This window comes from Muscardinus avellanarius (genome assembly GCF_963383645.1).
Source record: "Muscardinus avellanarius genome assembly, chromosome: 11".
Taxonomy (NCBI): domain Eukaryota; kingdom Metazoa; phylum Chordata; class Mammalia; order Rodentia; family Gliridae; genus Muscardinus; species Muscardinus avellanarius.
The window spans coordinates 20,578,674-20,585,217 of NC_137797.1; the positions used below are offsets into that span (position 1 = coordinate 20,578,674).

General features: G+C 42.9%; 1 pseudogene across 1 annotated transcript; it reads left to right on the forward strand.

Moving 5' to 3' along the window:
* The first annotated feature begins 2,155 nt into the window (after positions 1–2,155).
* On the forward strand, positions 2,156–2,739 carry LOC308270537 (calcineurin B homologous protein 1-like; annotated as a pseudogene). The gene has a single exon. The product of its transcript is annotated as a calcineurin B homologous protein 1-like (transcript).
* Positions 2,740–6,544: the final 3,805 nt, after the last annotated feature.

Genomic DNA, 6,544 nt, shown 5'->3' on the forward strand with positions numbered 1-6,544 from the left:
GAGTACATAACTATTGAGTGGAAAACCTGAGCTTGAGATACTAGGGGAAGGAGGAACAAGAAGCAAGTCAAGGAATTCTTGGGAGTCTGATGATACAAACTGGAAAAATCAAAGTATGGAAGATCCTCAGAAGAATGGGAACGAATTTACCATATGATCCATCAATACCACTTCTGGGTATCTACTCAAAAGAATGGAAATCAAACTACCAAACTAATGCATGCCTATCTATGTTCATAGCTGCATAATTCACCATAGCCAAACTATGGAACCAGCCAAGATGTCCATCAACAGATGAATGGATTATAAAACTATGGGATATGTACACAATGGAATTTTCCTCAGCCATAAAGAAAAACACAGTTATGTCATTTTCAGGGAAATAGATGGAACTAGAGGACATTACGCTAAGTAATTAGTCAGTCCCAAAATATAAGAATTTGAATGCTCTCCCTACTATGTGGAAGCTAGGGTGAAAAATGGGTCATAGGAGGAACTCTAGATGAAGAATGAGATTCTATAGATGAGCAAACAAGGCGACCTGAGAGGATGGGAAGGGGAAGAGGGAAATTCTCTAATACATATGATGTACTTTTACAAACATATCAATGTCAATCACTAAGCCAAACATGAGAAGGAGGGACAGGGAGGGAATGGGGTAGGAACTGGTTAAGGGCTAATTGGGTAATGTGTGCATATATGTCTTCACCATCTTGCATCCCATTAAGATGTATGAATAAAATGCACCAATAAAAAAATTAAAATAGACTAATTCAGATCTGATTCAATTGGGATTCATAAATATTGCAAGGAAAAATAGATTTAAACTCATGATCCTAAGGCCACAGGGGATTCTGAAGCCTTGTATAGCATTGGATTCTCCCCATTGATTCACTTTGGATTATCAGTGACTTTTTAATGTCATCTGAACAATGGAAATGTCACAGCAAACTATACCACCCATTTATGTGGAAAGCAACCTACACAGAAAGAGAGATTTGCCAGAGTTCCCTAGGGCTCATCTCATCTGAGCTGAGAAAGAAGAAGAAATGGTACCCACTTGCTTCTCAGCATCTTCTCCCCATCCCCAACTCTCATGGACCCAGCTCCTTCATGAGTGGTGGATCTTTTAAGCACCGACTCTAAGCAAGATATTTTCCCACCTACAAGGGAATTTAGGGTCTCATCATTCCAGAGTCAAAGCAGTAGGCCATGCTGCCGTTTGTCAGCTCAGGTTCAGAACCTCCCACTGCACACACTCTTGGACTTTTAAATCCCAGACAATCCCTTTCTGGACTGGCCTATAGCAGCAGGCTCTACTAGTATGCTGACCTTCCCTGCCAATTTCTGGCTTGGGGGATTCTCAGTTTCTCTCCCTTTTTAAACAATTCCATTTCTCCCTTCTGGCCTCAATTAAGCTATTGTCTTAGTGAAGGGCTAGGGCAGGAATGTGGCAGCAGTTGGAGCAAGCTTCATTCTTCGGGTCCCTAGAGAAGCTGCATCCTTTCCTGTTATCTATCTTCTCCCTCCAGCCAGTAACCCAGGTCCTCTTAGAGGATGTCCTTTTTCCTGTCTGTGGACTAAAAAAACTGAAACTCTCTCTGACTTTTGGTCCTGAGGGCTTTGTCTTTGGTCCTGCCTGTATTCTACATCCTTTCTGATCTCTTCCCTCTTCCTGCCTGAGTTTTTCTTCCCTTCCCCCATCCTCAAGCTCCTTTTTCCTGCCCTCCTCCCCTTTCCTGTTCCCTGATATCTCAGGCTGTTGTTCCAGGAATTCAAACATCACCACCTTTTCTACAAATAACCTGTTCACATCTGACATAGTCGTAGTTCCTGGCTTCTTCCCCCATCCTACACAAGGCCATTTTCCTGGCACAATTTCTTTCACAGCTTCGCTGTGAAAACAGAGAGTCAAAAATACTCCTGCAAATATGTGCACACAACATATTTTGGTAAAATGTTAAAAAGTCAATACATGTCTAAGAAGTTTTTATCCTCTCTTCTCTTCAGTTTCTCCGTGTTTTAAAATAGTATAAAAAAAAAACCCTGCCTCTCCCTTTCTGACCTCTAGCCCTTTCTTTCCTCCCTCCCTCCCTCCTTGCTCCCGCTGTTGCTTCTGGCATCTCTGCTCTCCGAGAAGCTCCCGGCAACAGTGATGGGGTCTCGGGCCTCCACTTACTGCGAGATGAAGGGCTCGAATAGATCCAGAAGGAGACAGGCTTTTCCCACAGTCAGATCACTCATCTCTACAGTCATTTCACCAGCCTGGACAAAGGAAAGGGACTTTCAGCCATGAAGATTTCCAGAGGATTCCAGAATTTGCTATCAACCCATTAGGGGACCAGATCATTAATGCCTTCTTTCCTGAGGGAGAGGACCAGGTGAACTTCCATGGATTCATGAGAACTTTGGCACATTTCCGACCCATTGAGGAAAATGAAAAGAGCAAAGATGTGAATGGACCGGAACCACTAAACATCCGAAGCAACAAACTGCACTTTGCTTTCCGACTCTATGATTTGATCAAAGATGACTTAGACTCCCGTGATGAGTTGTTACAGGTACTATGCATGATGGATGGAGTGAATATCTCAGATGAGCAACTAGGAGAACATTGCAGACAGGACTGTCCAGGAGGCTGACCAGGACGGGGACAGTGCCATGTCTTTCACAGAATTTGTTATGGTTTGGGAGAAGGTAGATGTAGAACAGAAAATGAGCATCCGATTTCTTCACTAAAGGACAGAGACCAAACTGTTCCTTGCTTTCTAGAATATAAGAACTGGAACTTAAAGAGTCCTCCTGTCCACCAGCCCCACCGCTGCCCCATCATTCTCTTTCTTTCGACTACTACTGCTTATGCAAGGCAACCCCAAATATGTTCTGTCCGCACAAAACTGCCTTTGGTGTATAAACAGGGCATTACAGAATGGTACACCCAGTCTGTTTCTGTTCAGTATCCATCCACCAGTTCTCCACTTATAAATGCTATCTTCCCCTGGGTATTTATAAGATCCTTCTGCTGCCGAATGCCACACATCCATCCAGTCCGAGAACAAGAGTGGGAAGATGCCAAGAACCAGCCAGCCAAGCTCTCGCAGGTGTAGACCCCAGCCCTGCTGCCTTCCCCCAGCGAGGCCTCAGCATGCACCTGCATCTCCTGCTTCCTCCTTCCCTGACAGCCCATTAACTGTCAGGTCCTTCAGCCTCCCTGATTAACTGTGTGTGGTCCTTCAGCCTCCCTGATCTTTATTGAACCTCCAAAATCTCTATTTGGTACCCCAAGCTAGACCTTTTAAACATGTTTCTGACTTGGTAGGATAGTTCAGTGGTCTGGCAGTTCTTATCTACCTTCACTCTTACAGGGGTCTCCGGGATGTTGCCCTTCCAGGAGCTTTTCAGTAACTAGCACTGCTCTTGGAAGAATGTGACCCTCCCTTGGTCCCCTGTACTGCTTTGTCATCAAAAGCTTCTGGATGCTGTCCTTTTTAAAAGGTAGTCTTGGAGCAAAACGGAGAGCCAGCTTCTAGATGGCTTGCCCGGGTCTCTCTACCTCTAGCCTCTGATTGTCTACGCACGTACCTATGTGCTCCTCTTGTCAGTGAAGTATTCACTATTCAGAAAACAGTCATATGAGCCACGTGTGGTGGCACACTGCTGCAATCCCGGTACTTGGGAGGCTGCAGGCTGCGACAAGAAGATTTCAGGTTCAAGGCCAGCCTCAGAAACTCAATGAGACCTTGTCTCCAAATAAAAAGGGCTGCAGGTGTAGCTCAAAGATAGAATACCTCTGGATTCAATACCCAATATGAAAAGAAAGAAAGAAAATAGTCCTTTGTCTGCAGGTTTGTTCAGCTTTGTGACACACCTAGAGTGGCTGCTCTGACCATATGCTTGGGGACCTTCTCATGGCTTTATGAGCAAGTCAGCCGTGTGCCCTATGAAACCTGCTGCGTCCACACACTGCCATGTGGCTTATGACTCAGTGTTAGTGCAGTGGAATACTTTTCACTTTACATTCCCAAGTAGAAAGACAAGTGTTATGGAAGTGCCTAACTTATCGTAGTCCAAAAGGATTAAAGATGGTCTTCAGTATCTTGAAGTTTTGCACCAAATTCTCTGTGAGTTTGAAAGTTGGTAAATGTTAATACTGAAAGCCATGGTCGGCTCCTAATCTCAGCCCAAAGCGTTTGAATGTATTACATCATTAGCTGCTTGGTTACAGTATCGCCTTAGCTTCTTGTATAGACACTAACACCGCTAACCCCTTAGAAACAGGGATTTGGCATTGGTGCACAGGGCGAGGTGGATTACAGGCTGTCGAGGCAGAGCAACTTCTCTGTGAAAGCAGTTTAGCTGAGGCTTCATTGAATTAGGCTTTGCCATCCTACATATGTCTATATGAGACTGTTCATTCATACGCAAGCCCTTGGCTGACTTTGTCTGACTCATTTCTTGTTTCGTTGCTTTGGAAGACTAGTCAAGATGTATAAACAATTTTTTAGGAAGAGAATTGTTTAAAAATATCATGTAAAGGGATGGGTAAAGGTGGGGGCAGAGGAATGGCTAGGCTGGATAAATCAAGTATAAATGATGAAGAATATTTTATATGAAGTATCAGCCTGATTTTGTGATTAAGTGATGTAATATAGGAATTATGTCAAAGGGAAGAATTGTCTGATACTGATTTCTCAGAGAAGTATTTTAGGGGCTCCTTGATTTGCATACTTAAAGTCCCTAAGATTATGTTTTTTCCCTTCTTTGGCTATATAGCAAACGTTTAATCCACAGTTGTGCCTTATTGTCCCATTAAAATTGTATTCTTCAATCCATCAATAAATACTTATGGTTAAAAAAAATCTCCATGAGAGCCTGGCATGGTAGCGCACGCTTGTAATCTCAGCATTTGGGAGGCTGAGACAGGAGGATTGATCGTGGTTCGTGGACAGCCTCAGCTACTTAGTGAGGCCCTTTGCAATTCAGTTGAGGTCCTGTTTCAAAATAAAGAATAAGCCGGGCATGGTGGCGCACGCTTGTAATCCCCGTGTCTGGGAGGCTGAGACAGGAGGATCACATGGGTTCGAAGCCAGCCTCAGCTATTTACTGAGGCTTTCAGCAACTTAGTGAGACCCTGTTTCCAAATAAAATATATTTTAAAAAAAGTCTGGGAGTATAGCCCGGAGGTAGAAAGCCTCTGGGTTCCACCCCCAGTACCACCAAAATAAAGAATAAAAAGTAGGACTGGAGGTATAGCTTGGAGGTAGAATGTCCCTGGGTTCCATTCCCAGTACTGCAAAATAACCTCCATGATCTCCTGGGAAATTTTTTCTGACATATTCCTGATCTTATTTACCATATACATGAGCAAGTCCAGGAAAAGAAAAATTTATGTCAGCCAGTGTCAAAAGTCCAGAAGAAAAATATTTTTCAGAATGATAAATAATAGAGTAACTTAAAAGACAAACAGAATTCTGGAACAACTTCAAGGAAGAATGCCGTAAGACAAGCAGGAGAAAGTTGAGGCAGATTAAATTGATTTTTTTAATAGATGGATTTTTTGCTAAGCCAGAAAAACTCTGCTAGCATCAGTTCCCACATGTACCACAAAACACAAACCACAATTTAAAGCTACGCAGAGGAAATTCAGGGGACAGAACATAAGATAGTTCATGGAAGCAGAAGAGTTTTAGAACTCAAAAGAGTTTGAAAGATTAGTCATTCAAACATATTATAAAAAGGTGGGCTCTTTAAAGTCAGTACTGATGTGGAATGGAAGGACATCCACAAACATTCCTTATGGAGACCTTTCTAAGTGACATCATCCAAGTCACAAAAGCCCTATGAGAGCCGGGCACGGTGGCTCACGTTTGCAATCCCAGTAATTGGGAGACTGAGACAGGATTGCAGGTTCATGGCCAGCCTCAGCTACTTAGTGAGGCCTTTTACAACTTAGTGAGACCTTGTTTCAAAATAAAAAAAAAAAATAAAAAACAGGGCTGGGGGTGTAGTTCGGAGATAGAATGCCCCTGAGTTCAATCCCCAGTACCAAAAAAAAAAAAAAAAAAAAAATTTAAATAGCCCTTTGAAGCCAGGTGTGGTGGCACACACTTGTAATCCCAGCATTTAGGAGGCTGAGACCAAAGGATCACAGTTGGCGGCCAGCCTCAGCTACTTAGTGAGGCACTCTGCAACTTACTGAGACCCTGTTTTAAAATAAAGATTAAAAAATAGGTCGGGGGTATAGCCTGGAGGTAGAATGCCCCTGGGTTCCATCCCCAAACCCACACACAAAAAATAACCCTATGAGGTAGGTACTACTTTTGCCCCATTTTCTAGATAAGGAAATTGAGATACATAGATTAAGTGACTCACTTAAATCTTCACAGGTAGAAAGATGCAGGACTAATGTACACAGCAAAGCATCTGAGGCACAGAGACCTAGTTAATTCCAACTCTGGTTAAACTACTCAGATAAAGAAAGTAGATATATCTAGAAAGGACTTTTTGAGTTTCTATTTTCTGGATATATGACATTAGTCAGAAA